At 42.7% G+C, this 23454-nt stretch overlaps 1 long non-coding RNA gene across 1 annotated transcript; it reads left to right on the forward strand.

Moving 5' to 3' along the window:
* Positions 1–1407: 1407 nt before the first annotated feature.
* Positions 1408–13882, forward strand: LOC141567142 (uncharacterized). The gene is made up of 5 exons (XR_012489540.2): positions 1408–1651; positions 1824–1893; positions 3836–4001; positions 5125–7463; positions 10050–13882. It is a non-coding gene; the product is annotated as an uncharacterized LOC141567142 (long non-coding RNA).
* The last annotated feature ends 9572 nt before the right edge of the window (positions 13883–23454 follow it).

The raw sequence follows: 23454 nt of genomic DNA on the forward strand, positions 1-23454 counted from the left end.
GCAAGTGCATAAGCCAGTAACACAGGTAGTTGTCATCACCACGTATTTCGTCCTGGACGGAACTGTCTGTGCTGTTCTGTCAGACGACTGGCAGCTCAGGGGGTTTGTGCACACCAGCGTCCCCACAAACACGTGACCGATGCATCGTGCTATGACCTTAGGATGGCTCTGATGTCACCAGGTGGTGGGAATGTTTCAGCTCCACTGTAATCTATGGGACCACCGCTCTATATGCAGTTCACTGCTGACCAAATATGTGACTCATGATTGTGGTGAAAATATTTGCAATCACAGACCTCATACTGGGCTGTGTGCCGCCCGGTAAGCAGAGTCTGCATGTCCTGGACTCCTCAGCTAAGACTGGTGTGACTGACAGCGCAGGAATCGAGGTCTGTCACTAAGATAGCCACTGTCACCTTACTGAGAGCCTGGAGGAGTGGGCGTGGCTTAGAGTGCAGTTAACTGGGGACAGTACAGAGAATTACAGGGGTTGGATGATCAAACAACAGAGAGCATACTTCAAGGAAACAATAACTTGCCCCTTTCTCTGTTCGCCTTACAGATGGATAGCTACCTTCACCAAGGAGGTGTCAAATGCGCAGTCTCTCATTACACGTCTCAGCGTTTCCCAGAGTGTGGTGAGCCTTCTCCTGGGAGCACTTGGGTGAGCTTAGCCGGTATGCCAGACACACTCATTTTTAAGGATATTCATTTATTTTTGAAATATTTCAGAAATGTACATGGTTGGGTCCTGAAACTCATGATTTCACAGATATTATTACTTCAGATATGGTCAAATCAGTATTTAAGTAAGTTTAGAAAACAATAGTGAGTTTATAGTCATTCAAAATGTTTATGGAGCACACAGATATAGAGAAAACAGTCAAGAGAGTATGTGAGAGATGATATTCGAAAACCCTGGTTCCTTATCTTTCCCCCTATAGCCTTTTCTTGGTCCCTGATACAGTCTAGATTTATTCCTGTCCCCATTGTCTCTCCCATGATCGATCATATAATTTGGAAGTCCTAGTGCAAAATGAAGACCCAGGGCTCCTTGTTCAAAACGCATGAGGAATATAAAGATGATGACAGTAGACCATTAACTCAAGTGTGGGTAACTCAGAGCCTGGGGCCCAGTGCAGCGGGAAGCCGACCCCACTCCCTGTCCTTGTAAAGAGATAGGTGGTTCGGGTCTGCCCAAGCCAGATGTTGGTGTTGGCTGCAGGAAATCTGAGATGCAGAGCAGACAATTTGTGGAGGTGTTTTCTGTGTGTGTGTGTGTGTGTGTGTGTGTGTATTTGGTGTGGGTTACTGTTGGTTCCCATGGAAAATTGGAGTGAATATAAGATAACTCCAGAAAAGCCAAATATCCAAACTTTCTCTGTTGTTCCGTGTGTGGGAGAACAAGTTGCTCTGTGAGTCACAGAAGCCGGGTCCAAACGGTCTCCTTTGGAAGATCTGACGACTGCATATTGCTCTGTGCTGAGACCTCGGTTTCATATGGAGGATCCGATTTTCCAAGGTACTTTTCTTGGAGAACGAGGGACTCCCAGGAAGCCATCGCTCGTGGAAGGGTGGCATTTCAGCCTGCAGTCGAGAGAAGGCAGATGTCGCATTAGCAGCTCCCCTCGCCAGCTCACTGCGTCTCCAGGTGAGAAGCCACCTCCCGCTCCCCACACTCCCTGGGCCTGGCCCTCCCCTGCTGTGTTCGCCTGCAGGTCTCAGCCTGGGGCATCTCCCCACCTCCTGGCCCACACAGCTCTGCCCGCCTCTGAGATCTGCCCGACGGCTCTTCAGGTGCTGCCTTGTTTCATCCCCTGCAGGTCCTGACACGTGTACAGATCTGCACTTTACTCTGTCCCTGGATTGTGTCACACACTCCGTACGTATTCGGTGAGTCAATGATGGAGGGATTGAACGCATTACTTCAGATACATGTGGGGTGAGAGCACTGAGCATGTCTAGAAGGACAGGGGTGAAATGGTCTGAGCCACACTTTACTGTGTGTGACTTATGTCAACTGGCCAAATGATCCTCCAGATAACCCACCAAAGGAAAATGGTTTATTTGCAAAAAGAAAAAGAAACAGAACCAAGGAGGGCAGTGCACACTCCCTGGTCTTGCCCACAGGCCTTGCCCACCGGCCACCCGTGTGGGAAGAAGGAGGGGCCCCTGACATGGCCCCCCCTTTATTTGCGTCCCTCCCCCTGAAGTTACCACAGACTTCAACAGGAAGTTAGACTGGAGCGTTAACAAGGGGTCCAGCTCCACCCATAGTCCTCCCAGCTCTATGATTAAGCATCTTAAGGTGTCCGTTCACTTTCAACATTTCCATTATGGCGCCTATGTGGATATTTAGGCACTTACAAGTATTCTCATCCTTTCCCTTCACATTCGCACTATACTTTTCTTATGAATGATTGCATTTATAAGTGTTTTCAACCTTCATTTAATGTTGAGTTTCAAAAACAGATTTTATGCTGAAAGCCTGTGCATAGCAAACCAATACTTTTATTGAAATTTTTGTAATAAATGTGCATTTACCACAGTTCTTAAGTAACATTAAAAAAACAACACACCAATATTTACCCTTTCAATATATAAACCATGTTCGTGGTCTGTTATTGTTTTCATATAGTAAACTTCTCTTCTACTGCATGTGAAAAACAGTTTTCATTTGTGTCACATTCTCTTGTAATAAGGGGCACATATGGTAACTCATGTGATAGATAGTTTCCGACTGCTTAAATATAAGTCACAGTGAACTTCAAGCAAGCAATTTTATTGACTTTCTAGCTCTAGAGTTTATTTGCTTTGTTATTGGATGCTTATGGTTGTTATAAAAATATCCCTTCCCAAGGCTCTTAATTCTATAAACTGTGGACTTTGATTAAGTGTAGATGATCCCCGAGTTACAATGGTTCTACCTATGATTTTTTGAGTTTATGATGGGATAATGGCAATATGCAGTCAGCAGAAACCGTACTTTAAATTTTGAACTTTGATCTCCCAGGCTAGAACTCTCTCGTGGTGCTGGGCAGGGCAGGTGCCAGCTGGCCACGTGATCACGAGGGTAAACAACCCATGCTCTACAGTGAACTGGGTTGCCGGTGGTTTTTGGATATTGTGTTTTCAACACATTTAAGGTAGGGTAGGTTAAACTATGATGCTCGGTAGCTTAGGTATATTAAATGCACTTTCAACTTGTGATATTTTCACCTTATGATGGGTTTATCAGGATGTAACTCAAGCAGCAGCTGTATTAGCTGTAGATGAACAAATGAGTGGTCCATTGGGTCTATCTGCTTATGCATATACAAGTCATATCTTGTGTATGATGGATGACATTTTGGGGTCATGTGGACAACTCAGTGAATTTTCAATTGTCTTAGAGAAGTGTTCTATCATTAAGAAATTTTGCAATAATAATATGTATGACTTAAGACATCTATGAGCTATATGCAAATCAAGTAGATAAATTAAGCTTTGCAGAAAGATATTTCTGCCAGTGAGGAACCTGTTGGAAGGCTTTGAAAGATCTGACAAGGGGATGGGCAATTTGGATCTTTTGGTGGAAAAAAATGTATAAAAATAGCTGAGGTTCATCACGACTGTTGTCTGCCTTTTCTTTATGGAAAGTCGTGAATTGGAATTGCTGTGATAAAAATAAGAGTTCTATTCTTAAGTGGACTTAAAGTAGGTACTGTCTGACTTCCTTTTGATCTGTACAATTCAGTTCTCACATCATTTCTACATCACTAGTCAAACTTGATTGGAGGTAAAATATACTTGATTTAAGTCAGTAAATGTCTTTTCTTGGCCATTCCCTCTCTAGTATTGCCGTTGGACGCAAAACGTGTTTCCTCAAGGGCTGTTCTTCATAGAACGAGTGCAAATGTATGGGCCTTTTGACTTTCAGCAAAGAGAAGCATAGTGTTACAAATCTAGGGCCTTGATATCAGCAAACCGTTTCCACCTGCCGGCGCCATCATGACCAAATGGTGAGACCATCAATAACTTAACTTCTGTTTTTTTTAATAATTTATTTTTTAGACAGAGACTGCCCATACACCCCCTCCCCCTCCACACACACGGCCTCCTCCATTATCAACATCACTCATCAAAATGCTGCATTTGTTACCAAGGATGAAACTACATTGACAAGTCATCATCATCCAAAGTCCATAGTTTAAATTGGGGTTCACTCTTGGTGTTGTACATTTTGTGGGTTTAGACAAATGTGTAATGACATGTATCTATCACTATAAGGTGATACAGAGTGTTTTCACTCTCCCCAAATCCTCAGTGCTCTGCCTGATCACCCCTCCCCAACTCCTTCAGCAATCACTGTGCTTCTTCTTGTCCCCACAGTTTCTCCTTGTCCAGAATGCCGTAAGGTTGGGATCGTACAGTGTATAGCCTTTGCAGCTGGGCTCTTCTGCTTATTCTATGCATTTAAGGTTCTGCCATGTTTTTTCATGGCTTCACAGTGCATTTCTTTTCAGCGCTGAATAATATCCCATTGTCTGGATGGATCACAGTTTATTTATGTATCCATCACCCACTGAGGCACATCTTGGTGGCTTCCAAGTTTTGGCAATTAGGAATACAGCTGCTATAAACATCTATGTGCAGGTTTGGCGTGGATGTAAGTTTTCAGTTAATTTAGGTAAATAACAAGGAGCACTGTTCCTAAGTCGTGTGGTAAGACTACGTTTAGTTTGGTAAGAAACCACCGAACTGTCTTCAGAGTGACTGCGCCATTTGCATTCCCATGACTATGTGTGAGTTCCTGCTGCTCCACATCCCCACCTGCACTCGGTGTTGTCAGTGCTCTGGATTTAGTAGGTGTGTAATGGCCTCGTTTTAATTTATTTTAATTTTCCTGATGACATATGATGTGAGCATCTTTTTGTATGCTTATTTGTCACTGGTATACCCTTTTTGTTGAGGTGTCTGTAAAGTTCTTTGGCCCACTTTTTAACTAGGTTGTTTGTGTTCTGATGGTTGAGTTTTAAGACTTCTTTGTATATTTGGAATGATAGTTCTTTATGTGACTTTTGCAAATATTGTTTTCCCACTCTATGGTTTTTCTTCTAATTCTGTTGACCTTGTCATTTGCAGAGCAGAAGCTTTTCATTTTGATGAAGTCCAGCTTACCGTTCTTTCTTCCATTGGCTGTGTCTATGATGGACTCAAGGCCAAGGGAACTAGGACTCCTGTCTGGACAAAGCTCATCTGACCAAGTGTTTTTCCTCCTTTGGGCACTTCGTGACCTCTGGCCCTTAGGAACCCTACAGAGCACTTTGGTACTGTGCTCGTGGGCTGTTTTAAACAATGAAATCACCTGAAGATATCACAAAACTGAAAAATATGCCATAAAAGGACACTTGTTTACAGTAGGAGAGCTGAAAGAAGAAGAGAGCGTCACCCTGTTTGACCTCAGCGAGTGCATCGCTTGGGGCTTCCATTGTTTCCCTGCTTTGTGCAGTGAGCACAAAGCATTGTGACTATTGGTTTTAGAGTCAGATACATTTCAGCAGCAGGCCAACTCGCACAAACAAAATGCATGAATGATGAGGGTTAACTCCACATGTTTATGGTTTTCTCTCTTTTTGCTTATTTAACATCTATATGCTTTTAAAGCAACAGAGATGTATCAGAGCTTGAGCTCAGCAAGTCACCTTGACCATAAGTTACACGTGATTCTTTATAGCTTAAGAATTTCACTCTGGCTCTGAAATCAGAGAGACAGGCTTTAATTCTAGCTCCAAAACTTATCAGCTGCCTCACTTTGGGCAAACTCTGCAACGTTACTATGTCTGTTTCTTCATCAATAAACTAGGGATCATAATAGAACTCTACCCTACTGACTGAATAAAATAATACATGAAGGGCATTCAATACACCGCCTGGTAATATCCCAGAGCAAAAGTAGCCAGCGTTACCCGTTTTTGTCTTGTACTCTCTAACTCTACCAAGCATGCATGTTTCTTTCCAGAATACACTACAGGTTCCTTGCGAACAGAAACAAACTCAAGTTCTGCTTTCTGTCCCCTCTCCCCACCAGGGATTACTGCAGTGTAGGATTTCTCAAGCCCTGCACTACTGACACTTCTGATAGGACAATCATTTGTTACGGGAACGCGACTGCACATGGGGAGATCGTAGCTGTGCCCATGACCTCTGTCCATTAGAAGCTCCCCGTCTCCCAAACTGCAATGCCCTAAAATGCCTCAGGACATGAGCGAGTATCTCCAGGCATCAGGTTCCAGTTGCCCGTGGCTAAGGACCACGCGTAGATCGCCATACATGGAGTCAGTTTTAATAAATGCTCACTGAGTCAACTTTGAGGAAACCAGCGTGGAGATCTGCCATCGTTACAATCTAGTAGCCTAAACACTTTAAACCTGCAACTTTAAACCTGCAACAATGGTACTCACGAGAGATGTTCTGCGGTAGAGTCCTCTTCTTATCCAGGAAAAAAAGAAACGCTTGTGAACCTTGGAAAACTGGGTCTTTCAATTCAAGCAGAATCTTTTAGTAACAAGTGCACAGTATATTAAAAAATAAATAAATACACATCACATAAATTCTAGGCCCTTTACATTGTTATCTCAAATAATCCTATCAACTTATGAGGGAGTATTATTAGGATCTCAGAAAACTAGGGTTTGTACTATTAAATAACTTGCCTAAAGTCACAAAGGTAATGCTTTGAAGTGAAAAGTCACACGTGGATATTCTGACTCTGAGACCAATTTACATTTTTAATGCTGTTTAAAGATCGGACTAGTATTTCCAAACTGAGGGACTGGAAAGAAATACATTTATGTTTCTCTATGTCTTTATCACTCTGAAAATAAAGATTAAAAAAAACCTATTAGAAGAAATCTAATAACAGAGATAAGGTCAAAGGATCAAGAGTGGAGGATTGTCATATCAATAATTCCTCTGCATTTCTGTCATTTTTGAGTCGTTTGAGCATTAGAAGTTAGTTGAAGGATGAATTTTTCTGAAGTGACTATACATGACATTGCCCATCACCCCCAGCCTCTTTCCTGTCTAACACACACACACACACACACACACACACACACACACACACACATCACATATGTAAACAAAATCATTCTAGTATATAAACCTAGCATTCCTGGAAGAAGTGCACTGAAAAGAATTGAGCTTGCCTGAAATTTATGTGACTACCATGGCCAATAAAATACTTGTTGGTGTAACTTATAAACTTGTAGAAAATAAGGACTAAAAATTGAGAGTTCACGTTCAGGTAGGCTGAGCACGAGCGTTGTGAAATTTACAGGGTCGATGCCGGGCAATCAGTTAAGGTAGACTGAAACCTCTTTGCTTCTTTCCCTCCCAGGTCCACCTGGATTTTGAAGGAACAACTTGCTTTTCAAAAGAGGAGAGTGACAGCCTTTACCTGTGACCTTCAGTAAACTTTGGTGACTAACAGCCGTATTAATTTTGTGACCTCTTTAGGAATGAAGCCCAAGTATTTCTGAAGGGTATTTAGAGTCTATGAAATAATTGGTAGCTGTATCTACTAGTGGTTAAGGGCTTGGATGTTAGTGTCACACAGACAGACACGAATTGGGATCTGAGCTGTGCTTTTTATCAGCTGTGTGATTTGGGCGGGTCACCTTCACTGGCCTCGTCTGGAACATGGGATTAAACAGCTCCTATTGCATGGTGCTTTGATGAGTTAGAATGAGATAATACAGGTAAAGTTAAAAGCTCACAATTCAGTATACAGTAGACACATGACATGTTGGCTATTTTCATTATCACCTGTCATAATAAAAAGGGATTCAGGTGAGTGTTGTCGCTCAGCTGATTATTGGGGCTCCGGTATTGCAATAAGAAGCAAAAAATCTTAAAACATAGTATACATTTATTTTAAAGGTGAATTTTTGAAAATATTATATGCTATTGAAAACTCTCTAGATTCTCAATAGCTAACTTAGAGTAAAAAACAAACAAACAAACAAACAAACAAACAAAACCTAGGGTTTCATGAACTGTTGAAATAATATGGACTGTCTAGAATCTTTTCCGCCCCCATCCATTGTATCTAATGTTTTAGTATAGCCTATATGTGTTGACTGTATTTGTCTGTCCTTACAAGGACAGACAAGCTACTACACATTTATCAACATATAAACTACCTTATAAGACATAGTAACTACCTTCCATTTATCAACAATACAGTCAGAATTTGCTCTCTCAGGGCCCAAACCATCAGTCAGCGTGAAGGGAGGGAGAGTGGAACATTTGATCAAACCACTGATTCCTTTCTAAGATGACGCATATGTGGGCTAGGATGTTTCACTTTTTCGTTTGGTTGTTACATGATGGAAACTGTGAAGGAGCTCGTCCTCTGTTTGTCTGCTTTGGCCAGACGTATCTACTGATTTCCGTGTGTAATCTGAGTCAACAACACTCTGAGACAAATTGATACCCTTTGAAAAATGGGTTAAGAAACCTGCCCTCAGAATTGTTTCCAACAAGCTACTATAGGTGCCATGTACCAGCTGCTTTCAGTTACTGCCGAGTCATCAAGAGGCATATTAATATATGAAGAGATGTGAAACATGGTGAGTTATTTTTGAACTAACAAATGAGTAAAAGAAGATCAGATGGTTTGCGCTCAATATCGGCTAGGACATTTTTAGGGAATGACCTTTTATTGTACCTACAGTTTTCCCTTTGGCCTGTAGGCTGGCTTCCCTGATTGGTCTTAGGAGTGAGGCAGAAGCTCTTGCAGGCATCCCCAGGAAACCTCCTCTCATCTTATTGACCCAAATTTTCTCAGAACCTCCGTTCTTGAGCCAGTCATTGGTAAGGGCTGTATGTAGAATTGCCGTAACTGGCTTAAGCACCTCAGAAGCGTCTGGGAGCTGAGGTCAGTGCCACCTATAGGGCGTGGCTGCTGCCGGCTGGGACGTGGTTGAAAGAACGCCAGCAAGTCGGCCTTCAAGCGTCCCCACCTATGCTGGACAGTGCGTGCTATTTGTCCGTCTCTTCCTTGCAGAGTGTATCCAACCCGTCCCCACCACATGCTGTCACTGGACAGCTGAGGGTAGATGGCATCAAATCCCTTAACTGCAGTTCATTGATTTAGAATTGGATGACATTGTCTCTGCTTAAGCCATCAAAGTCCCTTCCCTGCAAACTGTGAATTAAGATAAAGAGGCTAGTCTCCCCCTGGACGTTTTCTGGAAGAAGTCAGATAGCAGCTGAAGCCACTGGCTACTTCCCACTCCCGAGTAGGTAGCAGGGAAAGCGGCAGTCAGTGAGACAAAAGAAGTCACATGCGCAGAAAGAAACAATAAAAAACACAGAGTATTTCCATGATTCTCTGCAGCCGTCCAGTCCCTTATTCCAGTCCACTCCTGATGACCCCAACATCCTTATTCTAAATCTTCCATTCTTACATTGAACACAGGTGACTTTTCATTGTTTGCAACCAAAAGAATCCTAAGGAAAACAGACATCCTTTGCTTAGATAACAGACTTACCTTTTTTTCCCTATAATTTACACTTTTCTCCACATATAGCTACGTATGTAATAAGGCAAAAGCCTTAGTTTTGTTTCTATTTATAATGGGATGTGGTTTGGTATGGTGATACGAGGAGACAGATTTTGGAGGATATTGGCAATGATATGAAAGTGATAATTTGTACCAATGTATAACATCTTTATAAAAAGTTACCTTCAGAGTAGGATGTGCTTTTCCCGCCTCCCTCCTGAGGTCATAGTCAGCTTGTGGGTCTGCTTTCCAGAGGAACCTCTGGCCTTTCAGGAAATCTTCCCATTTCCCTAAAGGATCACAACAACCAGAGGAGGAGGTTAGGAGTTAACATTCCAGGCCCACTATTTATACTCACCAATATGTTGGGAAGAAATGATTAAATAAGCAAATCAAGTTGACGTGGACTGGACACCATGCATTCTGACTTTGATGTCATGGGAAATCTTTTCTCATGCTTTTATGTTCTAACTCTACTTTCTAATCCTAATCTCTTAGATTCTGCTACTTTGGGTGTAATCCAGACATGAAAAGCCTCGGAGCTTCGTGGGACAGACCCTCAGGCCCCAGCCCTGCCATCAAATGGGTATCTGCATCTTAATAAAACCCCCAAGTGTCCCAGTGCACATTCACGTTCGGGAAACACTGGGCCCCATGGCATGTCCTGATGTTGTCTGGACACACTGTAAAGTTACAGTGTAGCATTCTCCACTTCCGCTGCATCTTTTCTTTCTTGCCACAGATATTTGTAACTAAATTGCTGCACTAAATCACAGGAATTGGTAATGAGATTGGCTCTAAACCTAAACATTGATGAAAGTGATATTTAAAAACACGATCAAGACTTTTAAAAAGATAATCCTCTACTGTGGGCTATCCTTCAGAGTTTCATATTACGGGATTTATTAGCGGGAAAAGCGTGATTCCTAAATGAGATGGATTATAGAGATCTACAGAGCGACCAGATGTATTGATGCTCACGTTTGTTGGCACGACTCAGGCACACCAGTTGGTTCAGAAGATTTTAAGATGAACTCTATTGACTGTATCATATTATCTCTTGATACTAATTGGCCTTAAACCCAGAAAAATCACCAACTGCATCAACAGTTGTGCATGAATATCTCAGAGTGTGCTGCTATTTCAAATCTAGAAGTCATCATACGAACATTTTCTTTCAGAATTAAAATCGCATAGTGTGTGACATGGAAGTTTATAGTTTTAAGGGGGCGATGATGTTCATCAACCATGACTTAAAATATATATGTAATTATCTATACTGTATTAAAATTGGACAGGTTTATAAAAAATCCTAGGTGAAATATTAGTCTTAGCATGATACGAACCAGACTCTTGATTACACAGATTTCCCAATTCATCCTCCACTTACCAAGTTAAATCATTCTGCCAAGCCCTGTAGGTTTTGATGAAGTAAAAGTTCTTCTAATAATTAAATTCAGGGAGAAATTTTACCACTTTTTTTTTTTTTAAGAAAAAGAACTAGTGAGGTTTTTATTATTATTATTATTTTTTTAAAAAAACTGAATTTGTTCTTTCAACAAATATTTCTTGATCCCCTGTGTGAATAACAGTTCTGAGCACTGTGTGGAACAAAACCAAATTATAAAGAAACAGTCTCAGATCACAAGCGGAATGTGTGTGTGTGTGTGTGTGTGTGTGTGTAACCATCATTAAACAAGCCTAATCATCCCACCTAACTGCTGGCTTCCACCTACCTCAGTCACTAGCTATGTTTGTAAATGGGGTTTACTAATAACAGTGAGTCTCCTAGGTGCTGATGTCAGCAACTTTACTAAGCATTGCAGTTTCATTACCTCCTGGAACTTACTAAAAATCCTATGAATTGGGTAACATGTGTTATTTCATTTTGCACATCAGGAAATGGAACTCAGCAATGTTTTGGATATCTGGTTCAAGGTCACGGAGATAATAAGGTCAAGTCCAGAAATCACAGCCAGTGTCTGGGGTGTGTGTGTGTGTGTGTGTGTCTGTGTGAGTGTGTGAGTGTGTGTGTGTAGTCATCAGAGTTTATTGATGGCTGAATAACCAAATAAAGAGTCCCGCAAAGACCACAGGGAAAAGCTAATTCTGGGGGCACCAGCCTTGACCGAGTAGCACAAAACCAGCACCAGAGGGTGAGAGAGACGAGATTGAAACTTACTGTTTCTCAATGTGCATAAAGTCCCTCTTTTTTTCCTGCCTCCTTTGAAAAGGAGGGTGAGATTTAGCATAGCCAAAACCACTCTGCTAGTAAAAGTTACTGTCCTATAACAGAACAAAAATTAATTTTCTCCAACAGAGAGCAAATGAAAAGAAAGTGTGAGCATGCTTGTGTGTCTGAAGGTGACCACTGCCAGTTTCCATCACTCCCCTCATCCTGGACCTTTCTCTACTGGGAGTGTTACTTTCTGACTCGATGATTTTCCATGAAAAAATAATAACACCCCTGAAGACCAAAGATGGAGAGGACTGCTGATGGTAGCCAGTGGTGCCAGACACTCACGTTCTTTCATTGTTCTGCCACTAAACTTTCAAAGGAGAAAAGGGGAGGCAGGCAAAACATCGATCTACCCCCCCCTCCCACCCTCCAGAACCTTTAATGTGACTGATGTATATTTTGTTTTGTAATCACAGGGGTCCTATTAGAGCAGAGCAATGGCTATTTTTATCTAATTGAGTTAGACTTGGACTCTCCATAGAGTCATAAAGAAGGGGAATCTGGACCATCATTTTGGAGGTAGTTTCAGCTGAGAGAACATTAATGCTGGAGGGTGAACAGGAGTCTCCTCGATGTGGAAGAAATTAGACCCTGCTCTCTGGTTTCTGCATGGAAGACTCACTGTGACCCCTTTTTGTTGTTGTTAAATAATACAAGAATTACCAATAACTTTTCTTTTTTTATTGTGGCATAATGAAGAAGTTACAATTGTTCTGAAGTTTTATATTTATGAGTCATCGCTACAGTTTTGCACAGTTTCATCTGTTATATATTTAGACTCAATCATCACTCTCCACTGCCTGCTTTTAACACATTTGTAATTGGGTGGAACTAGTTTGTTTAAACCAAATTAATCACTCTCTGCTTGAGTTAATGTGTTAGCATGAATTATAATGATGGCTACTCCACATTTTTACCTCCCCTCCCCTCCCCTTTTCCTGCTATCATGAAGCCCAGCTATATCTTTTGTAGGAAGAGAAAAGAAAGGAAACAAATCTGGGCCCAGAGCTATGTGTTGAAGATCATGACAGCCCAGAGAAAAGTGCCGACATTTTTCCTGGTGGAATAATGGACACTTTTCTGAAGCAGATTCTTTCTAAATAACAGATTGATTTAGCTTCTGAGTGCTGTTGGAACGATCACAGCAGCTCTGCAATGATTAAAGCATAGCACTTGGAATTAGCAAGACTCAGAATCCCTCAAGTCCCATCACAGATATGACAAACCTGAAGGCCAGGGAGGTGGTCAGGCTGTATTTAATAAGCATGTGCTATGATCCCAGTAACTACCCCGTGCTGTGCTGCTGGGGCTGCATGCACGTCACTCCTATCTCCACCCACTCCCTGGTCAGGGCTGTGGCTCTGTGACTGGAAACAGGTCACATAGGAAGTTTCCACCGTGGGGACCAGCAAATGCTACACGTCAGGGCTCCCTCCCCTCCCCACCCACGGAGGCTCGTTGAGCACTTCCCGTCCACCACACGTGACCACACTATTCATTTTGAGCCATAGTATCAACACCAGTTTGTTTCTTTATGAATGGGCACCATTGTGCTCAAGGCTGCCCACACCCGGACCCATTGCAAATTAGCTGTAAACCATCCAACCCAAAGCTGACACGTATTTCCTTTTGGCAATTTTTGGCACAAATTAGGGCCTCTGCCAGTATTTGCTAAATGAATAAGTTACCATGTGCGATAAAATAAAAACCTTATCTCTTTGTACATATGAAGTTTTCTTCATAGATGGATGCACGTAATGTAGACCAGCCCTTGTGGGAAACTGTAGTGTATATAATTTATAATCATTGAGGAAAAGTTTCACGCAATGAAAGTGAAAAACTTATTAAAGAGATAGGATAGGACTCAAATTCCCGTGAAGCTACCTGCTAAATCTGGGGCCTTGGGCCACTTCCTGAAATTCTCTAGACCTCAATTTCTCATCTGAAAATACAGACAAATAATATCGATCATGGTCTCAATGTGGAGATTCTAGTAATGAAAAGTATCTGGCACATAATATGTATTTAAAAGTGTCAATAGATATTGCTAGTATAACAAGAGCAATAATTATTATTCTTACTTTTATTTTAGATATCATCTGAGGGTAACTGATTTTCTAACTATTATGTGATTAGGGTAAAAAATATCATATGTGATTTTTCCATTAAACAGTCATTTGTAATTCATTGAATCACTTTGAAAATAAATCTCAGTGAGTGGGATCTTTCATTAAGACTCAGAATTCAAATCTGGCCTAAATACTTTCCTCATCAAATAGATGACACTTCCAATTGTCCGGCTAAAATCTGCAATTAAACTAGGAGATTTAATATAACAGTAAATGTCCACGATCACAGAGAAGCAAGTCCCCAAACTGCTAGGCACAGGGCCATAGGCTTCTCCTGGCCCTGTTTCCCTTAGGAAAATAGGAGGATAAGTGACTGTGTGACAACTTCATTCTACATCAGTGGCTTTCAAACACTCGTGTGCAGGACAGTCACCAGAAGAGCCTGTGGAAAAGTGAAGACTGTTCACAGCTCTTTCACTAGCTCCCTACCTGGGGGAGGAAGGGTGAAGGGCATAGAAGAGGCAGAGGAGAGAGGGAGGGAAAGGAGAGAGGGAGGAAGGAGAGCGGCATGAATGGGTCAGAGAGGGGAGGAGGGGAAAGGAAAGGAAAGAGGGGAGAAGGAGGGACAGGGAGGGAGGGGAATATTTGTGAAGAAGACTCATGTTTACATCTGAATGTCTTATGGAATTGGAAATCTCAATGCTGGGTTCTTCACTCTTAGTTTTTCAGAGTTTTGACATTTGAAAAATAGATTGGGAATTTGCATGGCCATAACTGACGTCGATTTAGATCTCAGGGTAAGTTACCCCACTGGAAATGGTGTCTTAAATCAAAACGGTACTAAGCCCAGACTCATTTTCTCAGTGAAACAATGGCGCGGGTCCGCACAACGTCCAGCCCACATCATGAGATGAGAAGAAGCCTCGCATTTAGCCAAGCGCAGGCGACTCCTACAGAAGCGTCCCCACAACGCAGAGCTGTCCCAAGGACTGGGAATGGCTGGGCTGTGCCGACTCACCAAAGACAGGGCTGTGCACGGACAGACGCCTTTGAGCACCTGTGCCTCCACCTGCCACTCAGTCTCTCCGACGGCCCATGTCCCCACAAGGGTGTCCCATCACACTTTCTTCCCCTGCATCGAAACACTTCACCCCACGGTGCACTATTGACCTCCGCTGAGCACCGCGTTCAGACAGGTACGTGCTTATCCAGCAGCTTCCTAAGCTCCACGTAACTGCACGTCCACCAACCCAGGGGGTTTGTACGCATTTGGCTAAATAACCGATGGGTTCAATGGGAGGAAATGTCAACAAAGCAGCTTTTAAAAATTTTAACTGAGACTGTGTGTGACTTTTCCATTGGTCAAGACTGCTCAAAATGCCACTCAGTGGAAAGAGATCTGGAGAGACAGATGTACGAGCACAGCTGGTCCGTGGGAGAGCACTTTTCAAACAATTGGCAGGTGAAGAAGCCTTATCCCAGACACTAGGGGACGCAGAGTCTGATCCGTGGACGTGACTCAAGTCTTATTCTAAAACTTTAACCTCTGCCTTCTTATAAATATAGACATGGATATGCTCTGCGATGACATCACAATGCGAGCAGGGACCTGCTTCTCTCTCCTGCCTACTGACCACGTGGGCAGTGTCCCGGGAAGGTGACTTGGGACGCTTCAGCCTGCAAATGGAGCAATGAGTGACAGCTTTGACACACATCACGCACTTGCTTTTCCTTGAACCAGCAAACCCTCACAGACAAGCACTAACTCCGACGGGCATGCACTGTAATGGCAACGCAGGTCGCTTCCCACCCGCTTTTGGAGCTTACGTCTTTTCATCCTCATGAAAGCAAACTTTCTGCAAGACAGTCCTCGATATATGATCACTAAAACTGGACGGCGAGGGAGATAACGTCTTATATAATTCAGTGATAGTTTTCTTTTGTGTGGAGGATTAAATCTGTTGTAACCTTCTTAAACTTTTGTCACCTTTCTAATTTAAAGTGACAAGTTCAATGCTAATGCAATTGATAGGGGTGAGCTAAGGGTCACCGAGCAGCCTGATTGGTTATCTCCCCGCCATCCAGGTTTCGCGATCATATATTGAGGGCTGTCTTCCAGAAAGTTTAGCTGACTTTGCTGAAATACACAGGCTCACTGTAATTTTGTCAGGAAACAGTTTTCTGCGAGGCTTCATATCTCCCTCGGTGATATGAAAAGCCAGGACTGTTGTAAGTGCCACATTTCTTTGGAGGAAAGTTTGGAGACCTCAGCAACCTAAACTTCACGTTAAAAAATATATATATACAAAATTCTAAGTATCTTGAAATGTTTCCTGTTTTGAATGGAAAATTTGATTGTCAAGTATGCTAAAAAAAAGTCAACAGGCCCAGCATGGAGTCACTTAGGCTGAGCTCCGTGTCCCCAACCAGAGTTTTAACTTAATTATAGATCCAGCTGTCCCAGAGATGGAGCTTAAACCTGCCCGTCGGGAATGACCTGGTCGGCACTGGTCAGGTCGCCTGCGGGATAGGCCTCTGCCGCCCGCAGGAAGGGGGCCTGGCCACAACCAACCTGCTGTTATGCGTGTGCGCTCGCTGTCCTCCCTCCCTCTGCCTCTGAAAGTCTCCGTTATCCAGGGTCTCTGGTCCCGCTCCCCACACCAGAAGGCAGGATATGGTGAGGCCAAAAAGGAACACCAACAGAGCCATAGATAGGGGAGTCATACCACTTACTGTATTCTCGATGGCGGCTGGTCGAGATACAAAAGCAAACATCTGCTAGTATCCCAACGAGGGGTCTTCCTGTACCCCAGTCTCACTGGCGGCCGGCCGGGCGAGATGCAGGAAGTAGGATTCACACGATCTGCAATCCACCATCCACACTTGCTAACCCCACTTGCTAGCTGCAATCCGTGCTTGCTAGCGTAGCCACGGCAGTTATATTAGTGGCCAATGGCTAACTGGTAACAGCTGATGGCCAACTAGTCACAGCTGACGGCCATCTACTACCCGAGCCAGCACCTTTCCACACGAGGCCGAGAGCTGGAAACTGCTCTGTGGGGCGCTGGCATTACAGCCTCTCACTGGGCCTTCTCCTTAATCCTGTCTGTTGGACTGTATGCTGTCCACTCTGAATCAACATTTGCTCACACAAACTCTGAAAAAATTGAATATGTCTCAGTTTATCTGTTCCCAGTTCTGTTGTTAGAAGAGAGAACCTAAGAAGCCCCCGGTGGCCTAGGAACAATGAACAGCTGTGCGTCGGTGCCCGCGGGGCGCCTGGAGCTTGCTGCCCTGCTGCCTATGGAAGCGTGGGAAGTCCCTCTTGGACCCCAGCTCTGCAGCGTTTGTGTTCTGAGCTTCCAGACTTTATTTGAGCAGCTCCTCAGAGCTCTTTTCTATCTGATAGATTAGATCCTGCCCAATTCACATAGCATTTTGCTCAAATAAACTCTTAAAATCTTAATATGTCTCACTTTATCCTTGTACAGGTATAGTACTGCAGTTTAAAGACCCTGTCCATTTTGCTCCACAATCAATTGACAAGTTATAGTTGGTAAGAAGCTACATTTCCCACTTAGCCCTAGGTCCTCTGAGGTCAAGAAACTGGACATTTTGAGCAGTCATTTAGTGATGCAGTGGGAGTGGGGAAAGACTGTGCAAATTAGCGTGGCTCACTTAAGGACCCAAAGTCACATGCGTTTCAGTGACCTCGGCAGGGCCCAGGCATTCTGTAAGTGGCCTGCGCGTGGAAAACACATCTGTCAGTGATTGCTTTTTACAAGCGGATCCTCTCTTTTGACTGTTTGCTTTTTGCTCCTATCAGGTGCTCCTTGTTTTTTGTCTTCTACGTCTAGAACCACATTCCTGTTTGTCCACCTTCACCTTTGTACAAAAAAGAAAAAGGCAGCACCTCCTCTGGGTACATTCAACGCCACCCCAGGGCTCATGCAGGAGAGGCTACATGATTTGTGGGGCACAGTGCAAAATAAAAACCTGGAACCCTTGGTTAAAAATTATTAATAATTTCAAGACAACGACAATGCAGCATTGAAGGAAGTGTGGGACCCTCCTAGGTCTGGGCCTGGGCGGCTACACAGGCTCAGCCCCCATGAGACTGGCTCTGGCTCACGGTTTAATCAATGGAGGAAAAGCTGGATTTCTAACCACATTTGCCCTATCAGGGCCTGACCTCCTCATTCAAGAAGAGTGTGGGTCCCCGTTAACCAGGACGTGATGGATTCTGGCATCAAGAGGAATTTCATAAAAGTGTGTATTAAGATGGTATTAGCTCTGATTCATATTTTCAGCTGGAGTCATTTTGTGGACTCTTGAGCCTACCCACGTCCCCTGATCATCCCTAGACGTGGGGGGCAAGCGGGTACATAACTGGGGTGCTCTTCCAGCTATGCACCCAGTGATGAGGTGGACGGTTCACTCCTTTGCGTCCCACTCTCACTGCTTAGTCGTTGGGGGAGGAGGCAGCGTCCTCAAGTAGGTTAGACTTAGGAAGTCATGCATGAGTGTGAATCCAGAGGACATCGCTTCTTGGTTAAAACATTTGGCCAAATTACTCAAATCATTAAGTCCCTCTTCTGCCAAGTGAGGAAAATATCTGCAACATAGAATGTGTCACATACACCTCTGATAACCATTCACTAAATAATACCCCCGATTGTGGTAAAATAAACTCGGCTTACGTCTCTTAATAGTGAAGAATGTCTATTAATATCTATTAGTTTGGTTCAGGGTATGTCTAGTTGCTGCAAATGATGTCCTGCAAATTTGAAATAGAATCTCCAAAGTAACTGAATTAAGACCGTTTTTAAGGAAAGGAGAGGTTATGAAATCAAACAGTGAGATAATATCAAACCTAAAAATGGCATGAAGATTTTCTTGAATACTACTGTAATGGAAGCTTAAGAGAGAATTTAATCATTTCGTGTGTGTGTGTGTTTTATGGAAGGAAAATTTTCTTGTTATAATTGTGCTTTCATTTAGAAGACCAATTATTTAAATACTATACATCACAAAGGAAATTAGGAGACTTGCCATGCACAAACAATACCAAGGTAAATAATGAGTCTGCTATGGAGGGAAAGCAAATCATTTAATCTGGAAAAACTTGAGAGTTAGCCAGTTAAAATATTTGCATTGTGCAAAATGATTTTCCTAGCAGTGGGAACTAGGAGGTCTCAAAACAATTTCGCATTTCATCTCGTCTCCTAATACATTCTGTTTTGATGAGAGGCCAAAAATTCTTCTGGTATCCAAAGATATAAATATCAGCGGATAAGTTTTTGCCAGAAAAACACATTTTCAGTATAGAAAACAAGGCATGTTGGATATAGGACAGGATTTTAATCCAAACGGGCCTTGTTCAAATTCCACCTCCCAATATTAAATAATATTTCTGTAATTTCACACTTCATTTAACCTTCCTGACCCTAGGTTCTTCATTTTTACAATGAGGGTAACAATGCCAACTTTGCAAGAATGGAATTCAGAATGGAGTCCAATGTACCTAAATGACCTTCCTGTGTAATGCTTGCTCATAAATGGTAGCTATTGGGATCTATTCACATCAATACTAACCTCAGAACATATTTTGTTTTTATGTTTTTGTTTGATCTTCCCAAAGGGGTTACTCGCTCTTTGTGGATGAGTGCCAGAGTAAACTCTTTTGTTTCCTCCCAAACCGTCAGCACCACTTTGACCAGCTAATGGCCACTTAGTAAAGGACTTTTGGGAAAGGCAGCTTCTGTTCAACAGGGAAGCATTCTTCTCTAGGGCCGGAGTTGAAAATCCAAATGCCTAAAGATCAAGCAGGTACGTGGCCTGGAATGTGTTCTGGTGCCATAAAGAGCAAGCTGGTTGGCATGTAAATCTCAAACAAATAGCTTCTATTTCACCAGGATACACTATCTTCTGTTTTTGTAAATTCAGAGCCTTCTCAGTCTGATTTTCCCACATTTGACAGAGTCAAAGCTACAAAAGTTTTATTTTCCTCTTAGTTCTAAGATTAAAAGTTGCACACGTGTAATGCCAAATAATCTCTGGAGGTCCAGCCTGGTGTTAGGGGCCATGTGAATTGTCAGGCGCGGGACGCCATGCCCTATCCTGAGGCACAGCTATACTCCATTCTTAGCCACTTATAAATAGTAAGATGTGGGCCCAGTACTGCTGGATGATCTTAATTTTCAGGGTAATATGGAATTCCATTTTTTGGTAAAATTTTCTTAATTGGAAACCAATTCATTTTATTTTAATATGACTCCTAGCATTGTGCAGACAAAACCAAACACATTTCTTGGACTGGTTCCACCCAGTAGGTCACCACTTTATAGTCTTTGATTTAAGGAGTTAGAAGCTCTGTGTTAGGAAAATCTATAACCAAACATCTTGAAGACCTGACTCCATGGCTAGTGAGTTGGGCTGGTTGGGGGTCCAACTATTTCCACCTAGAATGGAGTAGCAGTGAAGAAATTAGTATACACATTCTTCTTTCTGGATATAAACACTAGCATGAATAAAGGCCAATTTCCAACTGTATCCATAAAAATAATGTATGATTATTGAATAGTTGAAAAAGGGCTGCAGGCCCGTTCCCTACCTACCACCCTTCCCATCATCAAGCCCTCTCTTCTCTTCATCACAGGCTCCTCTACGTGCAACCCCCACCTTCAAAATGAGGGACAGGTGGAAACTGGGAGGGGAGTCAGAGAACAGTACTCGTTAAATTCTGATCATAACTTTGGCCTGTTGTCCTTATTAGTCTAAGTGCCTGGATTTCTACGATTACTACGAACTGGCTGAAATTCGTCAAAACAGTAATGTTAACGATTCTTCAGGCGCCTTCTTATGGTTGGGGGTGAAGAAGAATTCTTGCTCTCCTCCTGCCACACGGAGGGGTCCTGTGAGAACACACGATGAGGTGGAGGATCTGGGAATGAGCCTCCAGGGCCAAGGAGTCAGCTTTCATGGGACACAGTGCTTTCTTGTGGTTCAGAGCGGTCTCTGCCAGCACCTCTGGGGACTCATCACCTCCTTACATTTGTCCCCCGAGTTGGGCACTCCGGTCTCCCCATTACAGCTACGCAAGCCCTGTGACACTCTGCTTTACCCTGGGCATCTTTGTGTGCTGCCAGAGAATTGTCTCTGTCCTGCTTTCTATGTCATAGTAGCTGCTACACTGTTGACTTCCAGTAACTCATGACATTCACGTGTGTCATGAATCTTTCTGCTTGCCCCTCAGCTCCAGCTGCTCTGGAGGGAAGATCTTACCAAGTCTATTGTCACCAGCCAGCCTATGTGGTATTCCTCTTGGGAGGGTTTTCCAGTCAGTCCCTGCTTGGCTGATAGCCCACCCGTCTGTGGACAGCTGCCATGGGGTCATGTGCCCATTTTGGTCCCATCAGCTGTGGCCCAGGCTGGTGAAGCCACATGGGCTGAAGCCCAGTTACTAATTTATAAGGAATTCCTTCTGAGAAGGTGAAGTCATGACAGAAACTCTGAGGCTCCTCAGGAAGAATTGTCTGGCTTGTGGTCCCTTAGGTGGCTGGTCCGAATAATAACTTTTCCACTACACCCCCAGCTTAACTACAGGCTGCCAAAGACTCAATGATTTTAGCACACTTTCAACTCAGTAAATCAACACACTACTCAATGTTCAGTTCAGTTGTCCTACAGCTTCTGAACTTAGAGGGGTTTACATTGTCTATTGTGACCTGAAATAATTGAGACTTCTAGACACTAACATTCTAGTAAGAGTTTGTAAAGTTTTAGAAGAGAATTGTAAATTCCCACATTGCTCCCCACCAAGGTCAAGTGCATAAAAGCTCATTGATGGTGTGAAGGGGACTGCGTGTGCCACGTCACGCTGAGCAGTGGGCGACTCAAAGATCAAATCAGTTACTGCGAGAAGCTTATGTAAAGTTCTGTTTCGAACAGGTGACCGAAGTGTCTGTCCTGAATGCTTGGTTCCTAACTAGCTATGAAGTCCTGGAGCTTGGTGATTATGCCGATTCAGACCAGAGGGACTCCCATGGCGCAGACAATGGATTTGAGGAAGACCAACGGCCTTGAAGCATCCCTGTCTCCCTTCTGACCTATACCTGTGTCTGCAATTTCCTATTGCTCTTAAAGTGGAGCACAGTCCAGGTGTGTAAACAAATCATAACCTTTAATTCTGAACTTTATATGTGAAGCTTTCTTGTTTCCTGTTCAAATCCAAAATTAGAATATGCTATTGATAATGAGGTCGGTCTCCTCCATTTGAAGGATGTGTAGCTGCTTCTCACACTTTTAGGTAACGTGTGTGCACAACACACACACACACACACAGAATATGAGAAGTGGAAAATTGGAATGTTTTAATTACAGATGATTAAACATGCTTCTGCACTGTTGGTAGGAATGTAAATTGGTACAGCCACTGTGGGAAACAGTATGACATTTCCTCAAAACATTAAAAATAGAACTACCACATGACCCAGCAATCCCACTTCTGGGTATATACCAAAAAAAAACCACTGAAAGCAGAGTCTTGAAGGGATATTTGTACACCACGTTCATCTCAGCTAAAATGTGAAAGCAAACCAAGTCTAGGTACAGGTGAATAGATAGCAAGGTGGGGTACGTACATAAAATGGAATATTATTCAGCCATAAATAGAGGGACATTCTGACACTTGCTGCAACATGGATGGACTATGGGGATATTATGCTCAGTGAAATGTCACTTACATAAAGAAAAACAACTTATGAGATACTGGAGTAGTCTAACTCAGAGAGAGAAAGTAGAGAGACGGTCGCCAGGGGTGGGGGAGGGTGAACAGGGAGTCAGTGTTTAACGGGGACAGAATTTCTTTTGCAACATGAAAGGAGCTCTGGAGATGGTGGTTGTGACGGTTGCCCAACAATATAAACGTACTTAATGCCACTGAGCTGTACACTTAAAGCGGCCAAGATGGTAAATTTTATGTTATGTGTATTTTACCACATTAAAAAAATTGAAAAAAGTGCTATAACATTTTAAAATTTGCATTACTTTAATCATGAGGTTCAAATTGATTTCATGTATTTATTGACTATTTGTGTTTCCCTTTCTGTGAATTATCTGTTCCTATCATTTGCCCATTTCTCATTAATTTGAATGAAGTGTCCTTAAACTTAAAAAAGCTAGTCCTCCATCTGACATGTCTCTAGAAACCTTTAAAGTAGAAGATTTGATAGTTCCCTTGGAACTCAGGGTGACAGGTCTGAGGGGGTAGAGTGACTGAGGCTGAACCACACAAGTGAGTGGTGGGGATTACCTTTTCTGGGGACCGCCCCCTAGTCTCTCTAATTTTGATCATTTAAACCCGTAATTTGTATTTGATCAAGATTATGTTATTATTTCAAAATGACTTTCCCAAATCAAACGTATCTATACCCCTGCACATTGAAGTCCTGAGAAGGCTTTTAAAGATACAGTTTTCCATAAATTACATTTCTTATAATGGATTTGGCTTTTATTCTGGGAGAGTTTTCATTCCTAAAAGGTGTTATAAAAGTAAATGAGTTGATTTATAAAAAAGGCAATGCATATTTTTTTT

This window comes from Rhinolophus sinicus, chromosome 5 (genome assembly GCF_057876585.1).
Source record: "Rhinolophus sinicus isolate RSI-liver-muscle chromosome 5, RSI-T2T, whole genome shotgun sequence".
In the NCBI taxonomy this organism is placed as follows: domain Eukaryota; kingdom Metazoa; phylum Chordata; class Mammalia; order Chiroptera; family Rhinolophidae; genus Rhinolophus; species Rhinolophus sinicus.